At 50.5% G+C, this 18,241-nt stretch overlaps 40 non-coding genes across 40 annotated transcripts; all 40 read left to right on the forward strand.

The window, feature by feature from the left end:
• Positions 1-150: 150 nt before the first annotated feature.
• On the forward strand, positions 151-269 carry LOC141040524 (5S ribosomal RNA). The gene has a single exon (XR_012201427.1). It is a non-coding gene; the product is annotated as a 5S ribosomal RNA (ribosomal RNA).
• A 302-nt stretch (positions 270-571) lies between these two features.
• On the forward strand, positions 572-690 carry LOC141039346 (5S ribosomal RNA). The gene has a single exon (XR_012200275.1). It is a non-coding gene; the product is annotated as a 5S ribosomal RNA (ribosomal RNA).
• Positions 691-992: 302 nt separating this feature from the next.
• LOC141039990 (5S ribosomal RNA) lies at positions 993-1,110 on the forward strand. Its single transcript, XR_012200923.1, has one exon. It is a non-coding gene; the product is annotated as a 5S ribosomal RNA (ribosomal RNA).
• Positions 1,111-1,412: 302 nt separating this feature from the next.
• Positions 1,413-1,531, forward strand: LOC141039480 (5S ribosomal RNA). The gene has a single exon (XR_012200409.1). It is a non-coding gene; the product is annotated as a 5S ribosomal RNA (ribosomal RNA).
• A 302-nt stretch (positions 1,532-1,833) lies between these two features.
• Positions 1,834-1,952, forward strand: LOC141039934 (5S ribosomal RNA). Its single transcript, XR_012200867.1, has one exon. It is a non-coding gene; the product is annotated as a 5S ribosomal RNA (ribosomal RNA).
• A 302-nt stretch (positions 1,953-2,254) lies between these two features.
• LOC141040525 (5S ribosomal RNA) lies at positions 2,255-2,373 on the forward strand. The gene has a single exon (XR_012201428.1). It is a non-coding gene; the product is annotated as a 5S ribosomal RNA (ribosomal RNA).
• Positions 2,374-2,675: 302 nt separating this feature from the next.
• On the forward strand, positions 2,676-2,794 carry LOC141039347 (5S ribosomal RNA). The gene has a single exon (XR_012200276.1). It is a non-coding gene; the product is annotated as a 5S ribosomal RNA (ribosomal RNA).
• Positions 2,795-3,096: 302 nt separating this feature from the next.
• Positions 3,097-3,214, forward strand: LOC141039991 (5S ribosomal RNA). Its single transcript, XR_012200924.1, has one exon. It is a non-coding gene; the product is annotated as a 5S ribosomal RNA (ribosomal RNA).
• A 302-nt stretch (positions 3,215-3,516) lies between these two features.
• On the forward strand, positions 3,517-3,635 carry LOC141039482 (5S ribosomal RNA). The gene has a single exon (XR_012200411.1). It is a non-coding gene; the product is annotated as a 5S ribosomal RNA (ribosomal RNA).
• A 596-nt stretch (positions 3,636-4,231) lies between these two features.
• On the forward strand, positions 4,232-4,350 carry LOC141039417 (5S ribosomal RNA). The gene has a single exon (XR_012200346.1). It is a non-coding gene; the product is annotated as a 5S ribosomal RNA (ribosomal RNA).
• A 612-nt stretch (positions 4,351-4,962) lies between these two features.
• Positions 4,963-5,081, forward strand: LOC141039483 (5S ribosomal RNA). Its single transcript, XR_012200412.1, has one exon. It is a non-coding gene; the product is annotated as a 5S ribosomal RNA (ribosomal RNA).
• Positions 5,082-5,677: 596 nt separating this feature from the next.
• Positions 5,678-5,796, forward strand: LOC141039418 (5S ribosomal RNA). The gene has a single exon (XR_012200347.1). It is a non-coding gene; the product is annotated as a 5S ribosomal RNA (ribosomal RNA).
• Positions 5,797-6,719: 923 nt separating this feature from the next.
• LOC141039852 (5S ribosomal RNA) lies at positions 6,720-6,838 on the forward strand. The gene has a single exon (XR_012200785.1). It is a non-coding gene; the product is annotated as a 5S ribosomal RNA (ribosomal RNA).
• Positions 6,839-7,141: 303 nt separating this feature from the next.
• Positions 7,142-7,260, forward strand: LOC141039407 (5S ribosomal RNA). The gene has a single exon (XR_012200336.1). It is a non-coding gene; the product is annotated as a 5S ribosomal RNA (ribosomal RNA).
• Positions 7,261-7,562: 302 nt separating this feature from the next.
• On the forward strand, positions 7,563-7,681 carry LOC141039743 (5S ribosomal RNA). Its single transcript, XR_012200673.1, has one exon. It is a non-coding gene; the product is annotated as a 5S ribosomal RNA (ribosomal RNA).
• Positions 7,682-7,981: 300 nt separating this feature from the next.
• Positions 7,982-8,100, forward strand: LOC141039810 (5S ribosomal RNA). Its single transcript, XR_012200743.1, has one exon. It is a non-coding gene; the product is annotated as a 5S ribosomal RNA (ribosomal RNA).
• Positions 8,101-8,402: 302 nt separating this feature from the next.
• Positions 8,403-8,521, forward strand: LOC141040023 (5S ribosomal RNA). Its single transcript, XR_012200955.1, has one exon. It is a non-coding gene; the product is annotated as a 5S ribosomal RNA (ribosomal RNA).
• A 301-nt stretch (positions 8,522-8,822) lies between these two features.
• Positions 8,823-8,941, forward strand: LOC141039740 (5S ribosomal RNA). The gene has a single exon (XR_012200670.1). It is a non-coding gene; the product is annotated as a 5S ribosomal RNA (ribosomal RNA).
• Positions 8,942-9,012: 71 nt separating this feature from the next.
• Positions 9,013-9,131, forward strand: LOC141039739 (5S ribosomal RNA). Its single transcript, XR_012200669.1, has one exon. It is a non-coding gene; the product is annotated as a 5S ribosomal RNA (ribosomal RNA).
• Positions 9,132-9,482: 351 nt separating this feature from the next.
• On the forward strand, positions 9,483-9,601 carry LOC141040513 (5S ribosomal RNA). Its single transcript, XR_012201416.1, has one exon. It is a non-coding gene; the product is annotated as a 5S ribosomal RNA (ribosomal RNA).
• A 301-nt stretch (positions 9,602-9,902) lies between these two features.
• LOC141040477 (5S ribosomal RNA) lies at positions 9,903-10,021 on the forward strand. Its single transcript, XR_012201380.1, has one exon. It is a non-coding gene; the product is annotated as a 5S ribosomal RNA (ribosomal RNA).
• Positions 10,022-10,323: 302 nt separating this feature from the next.
• Positions 10,324-10,442, forward strand: LOC141040486 (5S ribosomal RNA). Its single transcript, XR_012201389.1, has one exon. It is a non-coding gene; the product is annotated as a 5S ribosomal RNA (ribosomal RNA).
• Positions 10,443-10,793: 351 nt separating this feature from the next.
• On the forward strand, positions 10,794-10,912 carry LOC141040514 (5S ribosomal RNA). Its single transcript, XR_012201417.1, has one exon. It is a non-coding gene; the product is annotated as a 5S ribosomal RNA (ribosomal RNA).
• Positions 10,913-11,213: 301 nt separating this feature from the next.
• Positions 11,214-11,332, forward strand: LOC141040422 (5S ribosomal RNA). Its single transcript, XR_012201325.1, has one exon. It is a non-coding gene; the product is annotated as a 5S ribosomal RNA (ribosomal RNA).
• Positions 11,333-11,634: 302 nt separating this feature from the next.
• Positions 11,635-11,753, forward strand: LOC141040379 (5S ribosomal RNA). The gene has a single exon (XR_012201282.1). It is a non-coding gene; the product is annotated as a 5S ribosomal RNA (ribosomal RNA).
• Positions 11,754-12,054: 301 nt separating this feature from the next.
• LOC141040487 (5S ribosomal RNA) lies at positions 12,055-12,173 on the forward strand. Its single transcript, XR_012201390.1, has one exon. It is a non-coding gene; the product is annotated as a 5S ribosomal RNA (ribosomal RNA).
• A 352-nt stretch (positions 12,174-12,525) lies between these two features.
• On the forward strand, positions 12,526-12,644 carry LOC141040380 (5S ribosomal RNA). Its single transcript, XR_012201283.1, has one exon. It is a non-coding gene; the product is annotated as a 5S ribosomal RNA (ribosomal RNA).
• A 302-nt stretch (positions 12,645-12,946) lies between these two features.
• LOC141040013 (5S ribosomal RNA) lies at positions 12,947-13,065 on the forward strand. The gene has a single exon (XR_012200945.1). It is a non-coding gene; the product is annotated as a 5S ribosomal RNA (ribosomal RNA).
• Positions 13,066-13,366: 301 nt separating this feature from the next.
• On the forward strand, positions 13,367-13,485 carry LOC141040003 (5S ribosomal RNA). Its single transcript, XR_012200936.1, has one exon. It is a non-coding gene; the product is annotated as a 5S ribosomal RNA (ribosomal RNA).
• A 302-nt stretch (positions 13,486-13,787) lies between these two features.
• Positions 13,788-13,906, forward strand: LOC141039862 (5S ribosomal RNA). Its single transcript, XR_012200795.1, has one exon. It is a non-coding gene; the product is annotated as a 5S ribosomal RNA (ribosomal RNA).
• Positions 13,907-14,207: 301 nt separating this feature from the next.
• LOC141039863 (5S ribosomal RNA) lies at positions 14,208-14,326 on the forward strand. The gene has a single exon (XR_012200796.1). It is a non-coding gene; the product is annotated as a 5S ribosomal RNA (ribosomal RNA).
• A 301-nt stretch (positions 14,327-14,627) lies between these two features.
• On the forward strand, positions 14,628-14,746 carry LOC141039532 (5S ribosomal RNA). Its single transcript, XR_012200461.1, has one exon. It is a non-coding gene; the product is annotated as a 5S ribosomal RNA (ribosomal RNA).
• A 71-nt stretch (positions 14,747-14,817) lies between these two features.
• LOC141039985 (5S ribosomal RNA) lies at positions 14,818-14,936 on the forward strand. The gene has a single exon (XR_012200917.1). It is a non-coding gene; the product is annotated as a 5S ribosomal RNA (ribosomal RNA).
• A 351-nt stretch (positions 14,937-15,287) lies between these two features.
• LOC141039469 (5S ribosomal RNA) lies at positions 15,288-15,406 on the forward strand. The gene has a single exon (XR_012200398.1). It is a non-coding gene; the product is annotated as a 5S ribosomal RNA (ribosomal RNA).
• Positions 15,407-15,707: 301 nt separating this feature from the next.
• LOC141040423 (5S ribosomal RNA) lies at positions 15,708-15,826 on the forward strand. The gene has a single exon (XR_012201326.1). It is a non-coding gene; the product is annotated as a 5S ribosomal RNA (ribosomal RNA).
• Positions 15,827-16,128: 302 nt separating this feature from the next.
• On the forward strand, positions 16,129-16,247 carry LOC141039365 (5S ribosomal RNA). The gene has a single exon (XR_012200294.1). It is a non-coding gene; the product is annotated as a 5S ribosomal RNA (ribosomal RNA).
• A 302-nt stretch (positions 16,248-16,549) lies between these two features.
• Positions 16,550-16,668, forward strand: LOC141040086 (5S ribosomal RNA). The gene has a single exon (XR_012201017.1). It is a non-coding gene; the product is annotated as a 5S ribosomal RNA (ribosomal RNA).
• Positions 16,669-16,970: 302 nt separating this feature from the next.
• LOC141039557 (5S ribosomal RNA) lies at positions 16,971-17,089 on the forward strand. Its single transcript, XR_012200486.1, has one exon. It is a non-coding gene; the product is annotated as a 5S ribosomal RNA (ribosomal RNA).
• Positions 17,090-17,389: 300 nt separating this feature from the next.
• On the forward strand, positions 17,390-17,508 carry LOC141039410 (5S ribosomal RNA). Its single transcript, XR_012200339.1, has one exon. It is a non-coding gene; the product is annotated as a 5S ribosomal RNA (ribosomal RNA).
• A 301-nt stretch (positions 17,509-17,809) lies between these two features.
• On the forward strand, positions 17,810-17,928 carry LOC141039451 (5S ribosomal RNA). The gene has a single exon (XR_012200380.1). It is a non-coding gene; the product is annotated as a 5S ribosomal RNA (ribosomal RNA).
• Positions 17,929-18,241: the final 313 nt, after the last annotated feature.

An 18,241-nucleotide genomic window follows, 5' to 3' on the forward strand; every position in this document is an offset into this window, starting at 1 on the left:
CGAAACCATGGTAAATAGGCACTGGTGCGGTTGAACCGTGGTAAAACTCGTCTCCGTAGTTGAGCGGTAGCGGCCAAAGGAATGTGCAATCGTGTGTGTAGTGGAGCTGGGAGGGGAAAGCATAAGGGACGAAGACGGGGGTAACATGTCGGATGCGATCATACCAGCACTAAAGCACCGGATCCCATCAGAACTCCGAAGTTAAGCGTGCTTGGGCGAGAGTAGTACTAGGATGGGTGACCTCCTAGGAAGTCCTCGTGTTGCATTCCCTTTTTAATTTTTTTTGCGCTGCGTGCAAAACAAAACGCACGTGCGCGACATATGTTTAGCACGTTTTATTATTTTGCACGTGTACGGTAAGTTTTAGCTCGCTGCTCATCATTCACGCGTCTAGCGGCGGCAAGCGTGTTCTGAAAGGGGTCAAAACCATGGTAAATAGGCACTGGTGCGGTTGAACCGTGGTAAAACTCGTCTCCGTAGTTGAGCGGGAGCGGCCAAAGGAATGTGCAATCGTGTGTGTAGTGGATCTGGGAGGGGCAAGCATAAGGGACGAAGATGGGGGTAACATGTCGGATGCGATCATACCAGCACTAAAGCACCGGATCCCATCAGAACTCCGAAGTTAAGCGTGCTTGGGCGAGAGTAGTACTAGGTTGGGTGACCGCCTGGGAAGTCCCCGTGTTGCATTCCCTTTTTAATTTTTTTTGCGCGGCGTGCAAAACAAAACGGACGTGCGCGACATATGTTTAGCACGTTTTATTATTTTGCACGTTTACGGTAAGTTTTAGCTCGCTGCTCATCATTCACGCGTCTAGCGGCGGCAAGCATGTTCTGAAAGGTGTCGAAACCATGGTAAATAGGCACTAGTGCGGTTGAACCGTGGTAAAACTCGTCTCCGTAGTTGAGCGGGAGCGGCCAGAGGAATGTGCAATCGTGTGTGTAGTGGATCTGGGAGGGGCAAGCATAAGGGACGAAGACGGGGGTAACATGTCGGAAGCGATTATACCAGCACTAAAGCACCGGATCCCATCAGAACTCCGAAGCTAAGCGTGCTTGGGCGAGAGTAGTACTAGGATGGGTGACCTCTAGGAAGTCCTCGTGTTGCATTCCCTTTTTAATTTTTTTTGCGCCGCGTGCAAAACAAAACGTACGAGCGCGACATATGTTTAGCACGTTTTATTATTTTGCACGTTTACGGTAAGTTTTAGCTCGCTGCTCATCATTCACGCGTCTAGCGGCGGCAACCGTTTTCTGAAAGAGGTTGAAACCATGGTAAATAGGCACTGGTACGGTTGAACCGTGGTAAAACTCGTCTCCGTAGTTGAGCGGGAGCGGCCAGAGGAATGTGCAATCGTGTGTGTAGTGGAGCTGGGAGGGGCAAGCATAAGGGACGAAGACGGGGGTAACATGTCGGATGCGATCATACCAGCACTAAAGCACCGGATCCCATCGGAACTCTGAAGTTAAGCGTGCTTGGGCGAGAGTAGTACTAGGATGGGTGACCTCCTGGGAAGTCCTCGTGTTGCATTCCCTTTTTAATTTTTTTTGCGCCGCGTGCAAAACAAAACGCACGTGCGCGACATATGTTTAGCACGTTTTATTATTTTACACGTTTACGGTAAGTTTTAGCTCGCTGCTCATCATTCACGCGTCTAGCGGCGGCAACCGTGTTCTGAAAGGGGTCGAAACCATGGTAAACAGACACTGGTGCAGTTGAACCGTGGTAAAACTCGTCTCCGTAGTTGAGCGGGATCGGCCAGAGGAATGTGCAATCGTGTGTGTAGTGGATCTGGGAGGGGCAAGCATAAGGGACGAAGACGGGGGTAACATGTCGGATGCGATCACACCAGCACTAAAGCACCGGATCCCATCAGAACTTTGAAGTTAAGCGTGCTTGGGCGAGAGTAGTATTAGGATGGGTGACCTCCTGGGAAGTCCTCGTGTTGCATTCCCTTTTTAATTTTTTTTGCGCCGCGTGCAAAACAAAACGCACGTGCGCGACATATGTTTAGCACGTTTTATTATTTTGCACGTTTACGGTAAGTTTTAGCTCGCTGCTCATTATTCACGCGTCTAGCGGCGGCAAGCGTGTTCTGAAAGGGGTCGAAACCATGGTAAATAGGCACTGGTGCGGTTGAACCGTGGTAAAACTCGTCTCCGTAGTTGAGCGGTAGCGGCCAAAGGAATGTGCAATCGTGTGTGTAGTGGAGCTGGGAGGGGAAAGCATAAGGGACGAAGACGGGGGTAACATGTCGGATGCGATCATACCAGCACTAAAGCACCGGATCCCATCAGAACTCCGAAGTTAAGCGTGCTTGGGCGAGAGTAGTACTAGGATGGGTGACCTCCTAGGAAGTCCTCGTGTTGCATTCCCTTTTTAATTTTTTTTGCGCTGCGTGCAAAACAAAACGCACGTGCGCGACATATGTTTAGCACGTTTTATTATTTTGCACGTGTACGGTAAGTTTTAGCTCGCTGCTCATCATTCACGCGTCTAGCGGCGGCAAGCGTGTTCTGAAAGGGGTCAAAACCATGGTAAATAGGCACTGGTGCGGTTGAACCGTGGTAAAACTCGTCTCCGTAGTTGAGCGGGAGCGGCCAAAGGAATGTGCAATCGTGTGTGTAGTGGATCTGGGAGGGGCAAGCATAAGGGACGAAGATGGGGGTAACATGTCGGATGCGATCATACCAGCACTAAAGCACCGGATCCCATCAGAACTCCGAAGTTAAGCGTGCTTGGGCGAGAGTAGTACTAGGTTGGGTGACCGCCTGGGAAGTCCCCGTGTTGCATTCCCTTTTTAATTTTTTTTGCGCGGCGTGCAAAACAAAACGGACGTGCGCGACATATGTTTAGCACGTTTTATTATTTTGCACGTTTACGGTAAGTTTTAGCTCGCTGCTCATCATTCACGCGTCTAGCGGCGGCAAGCATGTTCTGAAAGGTGTCGAAACCATGGTAAATAGGCACTAGTGCGGTTGAACCGTGGTAAAACTCGTCTCCGTAGTTGAGCGGGAGCGGCCAGAGGAATGTGCAATCGTGTGTGTAGTGGATCTGGGAGGGGCAAGCATAAGGGACGAAGACGGGGGTAACATGTCGGAAGCGATTATACCAGCACTAAAGCACCGGATCCCATCAGAACTCCGAAGCTAAGCGTGCTTGGGCGAGAGTAGTACTAGGATGGGTGACCTCTAGGAAGTCCTCGTGTTGCATTCCCTTTTTAATTTTTTTTGCGCCGCGTGCAAAACAAAACGTACGAGCGCGACATATGTTTAGCACGTTTTATTATTTTGCACGTTTACGGTAAGTTTTAGCTCGCTGCTCATCATTCACGCGTCTAGCGGCGGCAACCGTTTTCTGAAAGAGGTTGAAACCATGGTAAATAGGCACTGGTACGGTTGAACCGTGGTAAAACTCGTCTCCGTAGTTGAGCGGGAGCGGCCAGAGGAATGTGCAATCGTGTGTGTAGTGGAGCTGGGAGGGGCAAGCATAAGGGGCGAAGACGGGGGTAACATGTCGGATGCGATCATACCAGCACTAAAGCACCGGATCCCATCGGAACTCTGAAGTTAAGCGTGCTTGGGCGAGAGTAGTACTAGGATGGGTGACCTCCTGGGAAGTCCTCGTGTTGCATTCCCTTTTTAATTTTTTTTGCGCCGCGTGCAAAACAAAACGCACGTGCGCGACATATGTTTAGCACGTTTTATTATTTTACACGTTTACGGTAAGTTTTAGCTCGCTGCTCATCATTCACGCGTCTAGCGGCGGCAACCGTGTTCTGAAAGGGGTCGAAACCATGGTAAACAGACACTGGTGCAGTTGAACCGTGGTAAAACTCGTCTCCGTAGTTGAGCGGGATCGGCCAGAGGAATGTGCAATCGTGTGTGTACTAGGATGGGTGACCTCCTGGGAAGTCCTCGTGTTGCATTCCCTTTTTAATTTTTTTTTGCGCCGCGTGCAAAACAAAACGCACGTGCGCGACATATGTTTAGCACGTTTTATTATTTTACACGTTTACGGTAAGTTTTAGCTCGCTGCTCATCATTCACGCGTCTAGCGGCGGCAACCGTGTTCTGAAAGGGGTCGAAACCATGGTAAACAGACACTGGTGCAGTTGAACCGTGGTAAAACTCGTCTCCGTAGTTGAGCGGGATCGGCCAGAGGAATGTGCAATCGTGTGTGTAGTGGAGCTGGGAGGGGCAAGCAAAAGGGACGAAGACGGGGGTAACATGTCGATGCGATCATACCAGCACTAAAGCACCGGATCCCATCAGAACTCCGAAGTTAAGCGTGCTTGGGCGAGAGTAGTACTAGGATGGGTGACCTCCTGGGAAGTCCTCGTGTTGCATTCCCTTTTTAATTTTTTTTGCGCCGCGTGCAAAACAAAACGCACGTGCGCGACATATGTTTAGCACGTTTTTATTATTTTGCACGTTTACGGTAAGTTTTAGCTCGCTGCTCATCATTCACGCGTCTAGCGGCGGCAAGCGTGTTCTGAAAGGAGTCGAAACCATGGTAAATAGGCACTGGTGCGGTTGAGCCGTGGTAAAACTCGTCTCCGTAGTTGAGCGGGAGCGGCCAAAGGAATGTGCAATCGTGTGTGTAGTGGAGCTGGGAGGGGCAAGCATAAGGGACGAAGACGGGGGTAACATGTCGGATGCGATCATCCCAGCACTATGCGCCGCGTTCAAAACAAAACGCACGTGCGCGACATATGTTTAGCACGTTTTATTATTTTGCACGTTTACGGTAAGTTTTAGCTCGCTGCTCATCATTCACGCGTCTAGCGGCGGCAACCGTTTTCTGAAAGAGGTTGAAACCATGGTAAATAGGCACTGGTACGGTTGAACCGTGGTAAAACTCGTCTCCGTAGTTGAGCGGGAGCGGCCAGAGGAATGTGCAATCGTGTGTGTAGTGGAGCTGGGAGGGGCAAGCATAAGGGACGAAGACGGGGGTAACATGTCGGATGCGATCATACCAGCACTAAAGCACCGGATCCCATCGGAACTCTGAAGTTAAGCGTGCTTGGGCGAGAGTAGTACTAGGATGGGTGACCTCCTGGGAAGTCCTCGTGTTGCATTCCCTTTTTAATTTTTTTTGCGCCGCGTGCAAAACAAAACGCACGTGCGCGACATATGTTTAGCACGTTTTATTATTTTACACGTTTACGGTAAGTTTTAGCTCGCTGCTCATCATTCACGCGTCTAGCGGCGGCAACCGTGTTCTGAAAGGGGTCGAAACCATGGTAAACAGACACTGGTGCAGTTGAACCGTGGTAAAACTCGTCTCCGTAGTTGAGCGGGATCGGCCAGAGGAATGTGCAATCGTGTGTGTACTAGGATGGGTGACCTCCTGGGAAGTCCTCGTGTTGCATTCCCTTTTTAATTTTTTTTTGCGCCGCGTGCAAAACAAAACGCACGTGCGCGACATATGTTTAGCACGTTTTATTATTTTACACGTTTACGGTAAGTTTTAGCTCGCTGCTCATCATTCACGCGTCTAGCGGCGGCAACCGTGTTCTGAAAGGGGTCGAAACCATGGTAAACAGACACTGGTGCAGTTGAACCGTGGTAAAACTCGTCTCCGTAGTTGAGCGGGATCGGCCAGAGGAATGTGCAATCGTGTGTGTAGTGGAGCTGGGAGGGGCAAGCAAAAGGGACGAAGACGGGGGTAACATGTCGATGCGATCATACCAGCACTAAAGCACCGGATCCCATCAGAACTCCGAAGTTAAGCGTGCTTGGGCGAGAGTAGTACTAGGATGGGTGACCTCCTGGGAAGTCCTCGTGTTGCATTCCCTTTTTAATTTTTTTTGCGCCGCGTGCAAAACAAAACGCACGTGCGCGACATATGTTTAGCACGTTTTTATTATTTTGCACGTTTACGGTAAGTTTTAGCTCGCTGCTCATCATTCACGCGTCTAGCGGCGGCAAGCGTGTTCTGAAAGGAGTCGAAACCATGGTAAATAGGCACTGGTGCGGTTGAGCCGTGGTAAAACTCGTCTCCGTAGTTGAGCGGGAGCGGCCAAAGGAATGTGCAATCGTGTGTGTAGTGGAGCTGGGAGGGGCAAGCATAAGGGACGAAGACGGGGGTAACATGTCGGATGCGATCATCCCAGCACTATGCGCCGCGTTCAAAACAAAACGCACGTGCGCGACATATGTTTAGCACGTTTTTATTATTTTGCACGTTTACGGTAAGTTTTAGCTCGCTGCTCATCATTCACGCGTCTAGCGGCGGCAAGCGTGTTCTGAAAGGGGTCGAAACCATGGTAAATAGGCACTGGTGCGGTTGAACCGTGGTAAAACTCGTCTCCGTAGTTGAGCGGGAGCGGCCAAAGGAATGTGCAATCGTGTGTGTAGTGGAGCTGGGAGGGGCAAGCATAAGGGACGAAGACGGGGGTAACATGTCGGATGCGATCATACCAGCACTATGCGCCGCGTTCAAAACAAAACGCACGTGCGCGACATATGTTTAGCACGTTTTTATTATTTTGCACGTTTACGGTAAGTTTTAGCTCGCTGCTCATCATTCACGCGTCTAGCGGCGGCAAGCGTGTTCTGAAAGGGGTCGAAACCATGGTAAATAGGCACTGGTGCGGTTGAACCGTGGTAAAACTCGTCTCCGTAGTTGAGGGGGAGCGGCCAAAGGAATGTGCAATCGTGTGTGTAGTGGAGCTGGAAGGGGCAAGCATAAGGGACGAAGACGGGGGTAACATGTTGGATGCGATGATACCAGCACTAAAGCACCGGATACCATCAGAACTCCGAAGTTAAGCGTGCTTGGGCGAGAGTAGTACTAGGATGGGTGACCTCCTGGGAGGTCCTCGTGTTGCATTCCCTTTTTAATTTTTTTTTGCGCCGCGTGCAAAACAAAACGCACGTGCGCGACATATGTTTAGCACGTTTTATTATTTTGCACGTTTACGGTAAGTTTTAGCTCGCTGCTCATCATTCACGCATCTAGCGGTGGCAAGCGTGTTCTGAAAGAGGTCGAAACCATGGTAAATAGGCACTGGTGCGGTTGAACCGTGGTAAAACTCGTCTCCGTAGTTGAGCGGGAGCGGCCAGAGGAATGTGCGATCGTGTGTGTAGTGGATCTGGGAGGGGCAAGCATAAGGGACGAAGACGGGGGTAACATGTCGGATGCGATCATACCAGCACTAAAGCACCGGATCCCATCAGAACTCCGAAGTTAAGCGTGCTTGGGCGAGAGTAGTACTAGGGTGGGTGACCTCCTCGGAAGTCCTCGTGTTGCATTCCTTTTTTAATTTTTTTTGCGCCGCGTGCAAAACAAAACGCACGTGCGCGACATATGTTTAGCACGTTTTATTATTTTGCACGTTTACGGTAAGTTTTAGCTCAGTGCTCATCATTCACGCGTCTAGCGGCGGAAAGCGTGTTCTGAAAGGGGTCGAAACCATGGTAAATAGGCACTGGTGCGGTTGAACCGTGGTAAAACTCGTCTCCGTAGTTGAGCGGGAGCGGCCAAAGGAATGTGCAATCGTGTGTGTAGTGGAGCTGGGAGGGGCAAGCATAAGGGACGAAGACGGGGGTAACATGTCGGATGCGATCATACCAGCACTAAAGCACCGGATCCCATCAAAACTCCGAAGTTAAGCGTGCTTGGGTGAGAGTAGTACTAGGATGGGTGACCTCCTGGGAAGTCCTCGTGTTGCATTCCCTTTTTATTTTTTTTGCGCCGCGTGCAAAACGAAACGCACGTGCGCGACATATGTTTAGCACGTTTTATTATTTTGCACGTTTATGGTAAGTTTTAGCTCGCTGCTCATCATTCACGCGTCTAGCGGCGGCAAGCGTGTTCTGAAAGGGGTCGAAACCATGGTAAATAGGTACTGGTGCGGTTGAACCGTGGTAAAACTCGTCTCCGTAGTGGAGCGGGAGCGGCCAAAGGAATGTGCAATCGTGTGTGTAGTGGAGCTGGGAGGGCAAGCATAAGGGACGAAGACGGGGGTAACATTGTGGATGCGATCATACCAGCACTAAAGCATCGGATCCCATCAAAACTCCGAAGTTAAGCGTGCTTGGGCGAGAGTAGTACTAGGATGGGTGACCTCCTGGGAAGTCCCCGTGTTGCATTCCCTTTTTAATTTTTTTTGCGCCGCGTGCAAAACAAAACGCACGGGCGCGACATATGTTTAGCACGTTTTATTATTTTGCACGTTTACGGTAAGTTTGAGCTCGCTGCTCATCATTCACGCGTCTAGCGGCGGCAAGCGTGTTCTGAAAGGGGTCGAAACCATGGTAAATAGGCACTGGTGCGGTTGAACCGTGGTAAAACTCGTCTCCGTAGTTGAGCGGGAGCGGCCAAAGGAATGTGCAATCGTGTGTGTAGTGGAGCTGGGAGGGGCAAGCATAAGGGACGAAGACGGGGGTAACATGTTGGATGCGATCATACCAGCACTAAAGCACCGGATCCCATCAGAACTTCGAAGTTAAGCATGCTTGGGTGAGAGTAGTACTAGGATGGGTGACCTCCTGGGAAGTCCTCGTGTTACATTCCCTTTTAAATTTTTTTGCGCCGCGTGCAAAACAAAACGCACGAGCGCGACATATGTTTAGCACGTTTTATTATTCTGCACGTTTACGGTAAGTTTTAGCTCGCTGCTCATCATTCACGCGTCTAGCGGCGGCAAGCGTGTTCTGAAAGGGGTCGAAACCATGGTAAATAGGCACTGGTGCGGTTGAACCGTGGTAAAACTCGTCTCCGTAGTTGAGCGGGAGCGGCCAAAGGAATGTGCAATCGTGTGTGTAGTGGAGCTGGGAGGGGCAAGCATAAGGGACGAAGACGGGGGTAACATGTCGGATGCGATCATACCAGCACTAAAGCACCGGATCCCATCAGAACTTCAAAGTTAAGCGTGCTTGGGCGAGAGTAGTACTAGGATGGGTGACCTCCTGGGAAGTCCTCGTGTTGCGTTCCCTTTTTAATTTTTTTTGCGCCGCGTGCAAAACAAAACGCACGTGCATTCCCTTTTTAATTTTTTTTACGCCGCGTGCGATCATACCAGCACTAAAGCACCGGATCCCATCAGAACTTCGAAGTTAAGCGTGCTTGGGCGAGAGTAGTACTAGGATGGGTGACCTCCTGGGAAGTCCTCGTGTTGCGTTCCCTTTTTAATTTTTTTGCGCCGCGTGCAAAACAAAACGCACGTGCATTCCCTTTTTAATTTTTTTTACGCCGCGTGCAAAACAAAACGCACGTGCGCGACATATGTTTAGCACGTTTTATTATTTTGCACGTTTACGGTAAGTTTTAGCTCGCTGCTCATCATTCACGCGTCTAGCGGCGGCAAGCGTGTTCTGAAAGGGGTCGAAACCATGGTAAATAGCCACTGGTGCGGTTGAACCGTGGTAAAACTCGTCTGCGTAGTTGAGCGGGAGCGGCCAAAGGAATGTACAATCGTGTGTGTAGTGGAGCTGGGAGGGGCAAGCATAAGAGACGAAGACGGGGGTAACATGTCGGATGTGATCATACCAGCACTAAAGCACCGGATCCCATCAGAACTCCGAAGTTAAGCGTGCTTGGGCGAGAGTAGTACTAGGATGGGTGACCTCTTGGGAAGTCCTCGTGTTGCATTCCCTTTTTAATTTTTTTTGCGCCGCGTGCAAAACAAAAAGCACGTGCGCGACATATGTTTAGCACGTTTTATTATTTTGCACGTTTACGGTAAGTTTTAGCTCGCTGCTCATCATTCACGCGTCTAGCGGCGGAAGCGTGTTCTGAAAGGGGTCGAAACCATGGTAAATAGGCACTGGTGCGGTTGAACCGTGGTAAAACTCGTCTCCGTAGTGGAGCGGGAGCGGCCAAAGGAATGTGCAATCGTGTGTGTAGTGGAGCTGGGAGGGGCAAGCATAAGGGACGAAGACGGGGGTAACATGTCGGATGCGATCATACCAGCACTAAAGCACCGGATCCCATCAGAACTCCGAAGTTAAGCGTGCTTGGGCGAGAGTAGTACTAGGATGGGTGACCTCTTGGGAAGTCCCCGTGTTGCATTCCCTTTTTAATTTTTTTTGCGCCGCGTGCAAAACAAAACGCACGGGCGCGACATATGTTTAGCACGTTTTATTATTTTGCACGTTTACGGTAAGTTTGAGCTCGCTGCTCATCATTCACGCGTCTAGCGGCGGCAAGCGTGTTCTGAAAGGGGTCGAAACCATGGTAAATAGGCACTGGTGCGGTTGAACCGTGGTAAAACTCGTCTCCGTAGTTGAGCGGGAGCGGCCAAAGAATGTGCAATCGTGTGTGTAGTGGAGCTGGGAGGGGCAAGCATAAGGGACGAAGACGGGGGGTAACATGTTGGATGCGATCATACCAGCACTAAAGCACCGGATCCCATCAGAACTCCGAAGTTAAGCGTGCTTGGGCGAGAGTAGTACTAGGATGGGTGACCTCCTGGGAAGTCCTCGTGTTGCGTTCCCTTTTTAATTTTTTTGCGCCGCGTGCAAAACAAAACGCACGTGCATTCCCTTTTTAATTTTTTTTACGCCGCGTGCAAAACAAAACGCACGTGCGCGACATATGTTTAGCACGTTTTATTATTTTGCACATTTACGGTAAGTTTTAGCTCGCTGCTCATCATTCACGCGTCTAGCGGCGGCAAGCGTGTTCTGAAAGGGGTCGAAACCATGGTAAATAGCCACTGGTGCGGTTGAACCGTGGTAAAACTCGTCTGCGTAGTTGAGCGGGAGCGGCCAAAGGAATGTGCAATCGTGTGTGTAGTGGAGCTGGGAGGGGCAAGCATAAGAGACGAAGACGGGGGTAACATGTCGGATGTGATCATACCAGCACTAAAGCACCGGATCCCATCAGAACTCCGAAGTTAAGCGTGCTTGGGCGAGAGTAGTACTAGGATGGGTGACCTCTTGGGAAGTCCTCGTGTTGCATTCCCTTTTTAATTTTTTTTGCGCCGCGTGCAAAACAAAAAGCACGTGCGCAACATATGTTTAGCACGTTTTATTATTTTGCACGTTTACGGTAAGTTTTAGCTCGCTGCTCATCATTCACGCGTCTAGCGGCGGAAGCGTGTTCTGAAAGGGGTCGAAACCATGGTAAATAGGCACTGGTGCGGTTGAACCGTGGTAAAACTCGTCTCCGTAGTGGAGCGGGAGCGGCCAAAGGAATGTGCAATCGTGTGTGTAGTGGAGCTGGGAGGGGCAAGCATAAGGGACGAAGACGGGGGTAACATGTTGGATGCGATCATACCAGCACTAAAGCACCGGATCCCATCAGAACTCCGAAGTTAAGCGTGCTTGGGCGAGAGTAGTACTAGGATGGGTGACCTCCTGGGAAGTCCCCGTGTTGCATTCCCTTTTTAATTTTTTTTGCGCCGCGTGCAAAACAAAACGCACGGGCGCGACATATGTTTAGCACGTTTTATTATTTTGCACGTTTACGGTAAGTTTGAGCTCGCTGCTCATCATTCACGCGTCTAGCGGCGGCAAGCGTGTTCTGAAAGGGGTCGAAACGATGGTAAATAGGCACTGGTGCGGTTGAACCGTGGTAAAACTCGTCTCCGTAGTTGAGCGGGAGCGGCCAAAGGAATGTGCAATCGTGTGTGTAGTGGAGCTGGGAGGGGCAAGCATAAGGGACGAAGACGGGGGTAACATGTTGGATGCGATCATACCAGCACTAAAGCACCGGATCCCATCAGAACTCCGAAGTTAAGCGTGCTTGGGCGAGAGTAGTACTAGGATGGGTGACCTCCTGGGAAGTCCTCGTGTTGCATTCCCTTTTAAATTTTTTTGCGCCGCGTGCAAAACCAAACGCACGAGCGCGACATATGTTTAGCACGTTTTATTATTCTGCACGTTTACGGTAAGTTTTAGCTCGCTGCTCATCATTCACGCGTCTAGCGGCGGCAAGCGTGTTCTGAAAGGGGTCGAAACCATGGTAAATAGGCACTGGTGCGGTTGAACCGTGGTAAAACTCGTCTCTGTAGTTGAGCGGGAGCGGCCAAAGGAATGTGCAATCGTGTGTGTAGTGGAGCTGGGAGGGGCAAGCATAAGGGACGAAGACGGGGGTAACATGTCGGATGCGATCATACCAGCACTAAAGCACCGGATCCCATCAGAACTCCGAAGTTAAGCGTGCTTGGGCGAGAGTAGTACTAGGATGGGTGACCTCCTGGGAAGTCCTCGTGTTGCGTTCCCTTTTTAATTTTTTTTGCGCCGCGTGCAAAACAAAACGCACGTGCATTCCCTTTTTAATTTTTTTTACGCCGCGTGCAAAACAAAACGCACGTGCGCGACATATGTTTAGCACGTTTTATTATTTTGCACGTTTACGGTAAGTTTTAGCTCGCTGCTCATCATTCACGCGTCTAGCGGCGGCAAGCGTGTTCTGAAAGGGGTCGAAACCATGGTAAATAGGCACTGGTGCGGTTGAACCGTGGTAAAACTCGTCTCCGTAGTGGAGCGGGAGCGGCCAAAGGAATGTGCAATCGTGTGTGTAGTGGAGCTGGGAGGGGCAAGCATAAGGGACGAAGACGGGGGTAACATGTCGGATGCGATCATACCAGCACTAAAGCACCGGATCCCATCAGAACTCCGAAGTTAAGCGTGCTTGGGCGAGAGTAGTACTAGGATGGGTGACCTCCTGGGAAGTCCTCGTGTTGCATTCCTTTTTTAATTTTTTTTGCGCCGCGTGCAAAACAAAACGCACGTGCGCGACATATGTTTAGCACGTTTTATTATTTTGCACGTTTACGGTAAGTTTTAGCTCAGTGCTCATCATTCACGCGTCTAGCGGCGGCAAGCGTGTTCTGAATGGGGTCGAAACCATGGTAAATAGGCACTGGTGCGGTTGAACCGTGGTAAAACTCGTCTCCGTAGTTGAGCGGGAGCGGCCAAAGGAATGTGCAATCGTGTGTGTAGTGGAGCTGGGAGGGGCAAGCATAAGGGACGAAGACGGGGGTAACATGTCGGATGCGATCATAACAGCACTAAAGCACCGGATCCCATCAAAACTCCGAAGTTAAGCGTGCTTGGGTGAGAGTAGTACTAGGATGGGTGACCTCCTGGGAAGTCCTCGTGTTGCATTCCCTTTTTATTTTTTTTGCGCCGCGTGCAAAACGAAACGCACGTGCGCGACATATGTTTAGCACGTTTTATTATTTTGCACGTTTATGGTAAGTTTTAGCTCGCTGCTCATCATTCACGCGTCTAGCGGCGGCAAGCGTGTTCTGAAAGGGGTCGAAACCATGGTAAATAGCCACTGGTGCGGTTGAACCGTGGTAAAACTCGTCTCCGTAGTGGAGCGGGAGCGGCCAAAGGAATGTGCAATCGTGTGTGTAGTGGAGCTGGGAGGGGCAAGCATAAGGGACGAAGACGGGGGTAACATGTCGGATGCGATCATGCCAGCACTAAAGCACCGGATCCCATCAGAACTCCGAAGTTAAGCATGCTTGGGCGAGAGTAGTACTAGGATGCGTGACCTCCTGGGAAGTCCCCGTGTTGCATTCCCTTTTTAATTTTTTTTGCGCCGCGTGCAAAACAAAACGCACGGGTGCGACATATGTTTACCACGTTTTATTATTTTGCACGTTTACGGTAAGTTTGAGCTCGCTGCTCATCATTCACGCGTCTAGCGGCGGCAAACGTGTTCTGAAAGGGGTCGAAACCATGGTAAATAGGCACTGGTGCGGTTGAACCGTGGTAAAACTCGTCTCCGTAGTTGAGCGGGAGCGGCCAAAGGAATGTGCAATCGTGTGTGTAGTGGAGCTGGGAGGGGCAAGCATAAGGGACGAAGACGGGGGTAACATGTTGGATGCGATCATACCAGCACTAAAGCACCGGATCCCATCAGAACTTCGAAGTTAAGCGTGCTTGGGTGAGAGTAGTACTAGGATGGGTGACCTCCTGGGAAGTCCTCGTGTTACATTCCCTTTTAAATTTTTTCGCGCCGCGTGCAAAACAAAACGCACGAGCGCGACATATGTTTAGCACGTTTTATTATTCTGCACGTTTACGGTAAGTTTTAGCTCGCTGCTCATCATTCACGCGTCTAGCGGCGGCAAGCGTGTTCTGAAAGGGGTCGAAACCATGGTAAATAGGCACTGGTGCGGTTGAACCGTGGTAAAACTCGTCTTCGTAGTTGAGCGGGAGCGGCCAAAGGAATGTGCAATCGTGTGTGTAGTGGAGCTGGGAGGGGCAAGCATAAGGGACGAAGACGGGGGTAACATGTCGGATGCGATCATACCAGCACTAAAGCACCGGATCCCATCAGAACTTCGAAGTTAAGCGTGCTTGGGTGAGAGTAGTACTAGGATGGGTGACCTCCTGGGAAGTCCTCGTGTTACATTCCCTTTTAAATTTTTTTGCGCCGCGTGCAAAACAAAACGCACGAGCGCGACATATGTTTAGCACGTTTTATTATTCTGCACGTTTACGGTAAGTTTTAGCTCGCTGCTCATCATTCACGCGTCTAGCGGCGGCAAGCGTGTTCTGAAAGGGGTCGAAACCATGGTAAATAGGCACTGGTGCGGTTGAACCGTGGTAAAACTCGTCTTCGTAGTTGAGCGGGAGCGGCCAAAGGAATGTGCAATCGTGTGTGTAGTGGAGCTGGGAGGGGCAAGCATAAGGGACGAAGACGGGGGTAACATGTCGGATGCGATCATACCAGCACTAAAGCACCGGATCCCATCAGAACTTCGAAGTTAAGCGTGCTTGGGCGAGAGTAGTACTAGGATGGGTGACCTCCTGGGAAGTCCTCGTGTTGCGTTCCCTTTTTAATTTTTTTTGCGCCGCGTGCAAAACAAAACGCACGTGCATTCCCTTTTTAATTTTTTTTACGCCGCGTGCGATCATACCAGCACTAAAGCACCGGATCCCATCAGAACTTCGAAGTTGAGCGTGCTTGGGCGAGAGTAGTACTAGGATGGGTGACCTCCTGGGAAGTCCTCGTGTTGCGTTCCCTTTTTAATTTTTTTGCGCCGCGTGCAAAACAAAACGCACGTGCATTCCCTTTTTAAATTTTTTTACGCCGCGTGCAAAACAAAACGCACGTGCGCGACATATGTTTAGCACGTTTTATTATTTTGCACGTTTACGGTAAGTTTTAGCTCACTGCTCATCATTCACGCGTCTAGCGGCGGCAAGCGTGTTCTGAAAGGGGTCGAAACCATGGTAAATAGCCACTGGTGCGGTTGAACCGTGGTAAAACTCGTCTGCGTAGTTGAGCGGGAGCGGCCAAAGGAATGTGCAATCGTGTGTGTAGTGGAGCTGGGAGGGGCAAGCATAAGAGACGAAGACGGGGGTAACATATCGGATGTGATCATACCAGCACTAAAGCACCGGATCCCATCAGAACTCCGAAGTTAAGCGTGCTTGGGCGAGAGTAGTACTAGGATGGGTGACCTCCTGGGAAGTCCTCGTGTTGCAATCCCTTTTTAATTTTTTTTGCGCCGCGTGCAAAACAAAAAGCACGTGCGCGACATATGTTTAGCACGTTTTATTATTTTGCACGTTTACGGTAAGTTTTAGCTCGCTGCTCATCATTCACGCGTCTAGCGGCGGAAGCGTGTTCTGAAAGGGGTCGAAACCATGGTAAATAGGCACTGGTGCGGTTGAACCGTGGTAAAACTCGTCTGCGTAGTGGAGCGGGAGCGGCCAAAGGAATGTGCAATCGTGTGTGTAGTGGAGCTGGGAGGGGCAAGCATAAGGGACGAAGACGGGGGTAACATGTCGGATGCGATCATACCAGCACTAAAGCACCGGATCCCATCAGAACTCCGAAGTTAAGCGTGCTTGGGCGAGAGTAGTACTAGGATGGGTGACCTCCTGGGAAGTCCCCGTGTTGCATTCCCTTTTTAATTTTTTTTGCGCCGCGTGCAAAACAAAACGCACGGGCGCGACATATGTTTAGCACGTTTTATTATTTTGCACGTTTACGGTAAGTTTGAGCTCGCTGCTCATCATTCACGCGTCTAGCGGCGGCAAGCGTGTTCTGAAAGGGGTCGAAACCATGGTAAATAGGCACTGGTGCGGTTGAACCGTGGTAAAACTCGTCTCCGTAGTTGAGCGGGAGCGGCCAAAGGAATGTGCAATCGTGTGTGTAGTGGAGCTGGGAGGGGCAAGCATAAGGGACGAAGACGGGGGTAACATGTTGGATGCGATCATACCAGCACTAAAGCACCGGATCCCATCAGAACTTCGAAGTTAAGCGTGCTTGGGCGAGAGTAGTACTAGGATGGGTGACCTCCTGGGAAGTCCTCGTGTTGCATTCCCTTTTTAATTTTTTTTGCGCCGCGTGCAAAAGAAAACGCACGTGCGCGACATATGTTTAGCACGTTTTATTATTTTGCACGTTTACGGTAAGTTTTAGCTCGCTGCTCATCATTCACGCGTCTAGCGGCGGCAAGCGTGTTCTGAAAGGGGTCGAAACCATGGTAAATAGCCACTGGTGCGGTTGAACCGTGGTAAAACTCGTCTCCGTAGTGGAGCGGGAGCGGCCAAAGGAATGTGCAATCGTGTGTGTAGTGGAGCTGGGAGGGGCAAGCATAAGGGACGAAGACGGGGGTAACATGTCGGATGCGATCATGCCAGCACTAAAGCACTGGATCCCATCAGAACTCCGAAGTTAAGCATGCTTGGGCGAGAGTAGTATTAGGATGCGTGACCTCCTGGGAAGTCCCCGTGTTGCATTCCCTTTTTAATTTTTTTTGCGCCGCGTGCAAAACAAAACGCACGGGCGCGACATATGTTTAGCACGTTTTATTATTTTGCACGTTTACGGTAAGTTTGAGCTCGCTGCTCATCATTCACGCGTCTAGCGGCGGCAAGCGTGTTCTGAAAGGGGTCGAAACCATGGTAAATAGGCACTGGTGCGGTTGAACCGTGGTAAAACTCGTCTCCGTAGTTGAGCGGGAGCGGCCAAAGGAATGTGCAATCGTGTGTGTAGTGGAGCTGGGAAGGGCAAGCATAAGGGACGAAGACGGGGGTAACATGTTGGATGCGATCATACCAGCACTAAAGCACCGGATCCCATCAGAACTCCGAAGTTAAGCGTGCTTAGGCGAGAATAGTACTAGGATGGGTGACCTCCTGGGAAGTCCTCGTGTTGCATTCCCTTTTATATTTTTTGCGCCGCGTGCAAAACAAAACGCACGAGCGCGACATATGTTTAGCACGTTTTATTATTCTGCACGTTTACGGTAAGTTTTAGCTCGCTGCTCATCATTCACGCGTCTAGCGGCGGCAAGCGTGTTCTGAAAGGGGTCGAAACCATGGTAAATAGGCACTGGTGCGGTTGAACCGTGGTAAAACTCGTCTCCGTAGTTGAGCGGGAGCGGCTAAAGGAATGTGCAATCGTGTGTGTAGTGGAGCTGGGAAGGGCAAGCATAAGGGACGAAGACGGGGGTAACATGTCGGATGCGATCATACCAGCACTAAAGCACCGGATCCCATCAGAACTCCGAAGTTAAGCGTGCTTGGGCGAGAGTAGTACTAGGATGGGTGACCTCCTGGGAAGTCCTCGTGTTACATTCCCTTTTAAATTTTTTTGCGCCGCGTGCAAAACAAAACGCACGAGCGCGACATATGTTTAGCACGTTTTATTATTCTGCACGTTTACGGTAAGTTTTAGCTCGCTGCTCATCATTCACGCGTCTAGCGGCGGCAAGCGTGTTCTGAAAGGGGTCGAAACCATGGTAAATAGGCACTGGTGCAGTTGAACCGTGGTAAAACTCGTCTCCGTAGTTGAGCGGGAGCGGCCAAAGGAATGTGCAATCGTGTGTGTAGTGGAGCTGGGAGGGGCAAGCATAAGGGACGAAGACGGGGGTAACATGTTGGATGCGATCATACCAGCACTATAGCACCGGATCCCATTAGAACTCCGAAGTTAAGCGTGCTTGGGCGAGAGTAGTACTAGGATGGGTGACCTCCTGGGAAGTCCTCGTGTTGCGTTCCCTTTTTAATTTTTTTTGCGCCGCGTGCAAAACAAAACGCACGTGCATTCCCTTTTTAATTTTTTTTACGCCGCGTGCAAAACAAAACGCACGTGCGCGACATATGTTTAGCACGTTTTATTATTTTGCACGTTTACGGTAAGTTTTAGCTCGCTGCTCATCATTCACGCGTCTAGCGGCGGCAAGCGTGTTCTGAAAGGGGTCGAAACCATGGTAAATAGCCACTGGTTCGGTTGAACCCTGGTAAAACTCGTCTCCGTAGTGGAGCGGGAGCGGCCAAAGGAATGTGCAATCGTGTGTGTAGTGGAGCTGGG

This window comes from Aegilops tauschii, chromosome 1 (genome assembly GCF_002575655.3).
Source record: "Aegilops tauschii subsp. strangulata cultivar AL8/78 chromosome 1, Aet v6.0, whole genome shotgun sequence".
In the NCBI taxonomy this organism is placed as follows: domain Eukaryota; kingdom Viridiplantae; phylum Streptophyta; class Magnoliopsida; order Poales; family Poaceae; genus Aegilops; species Aegilops tauschii.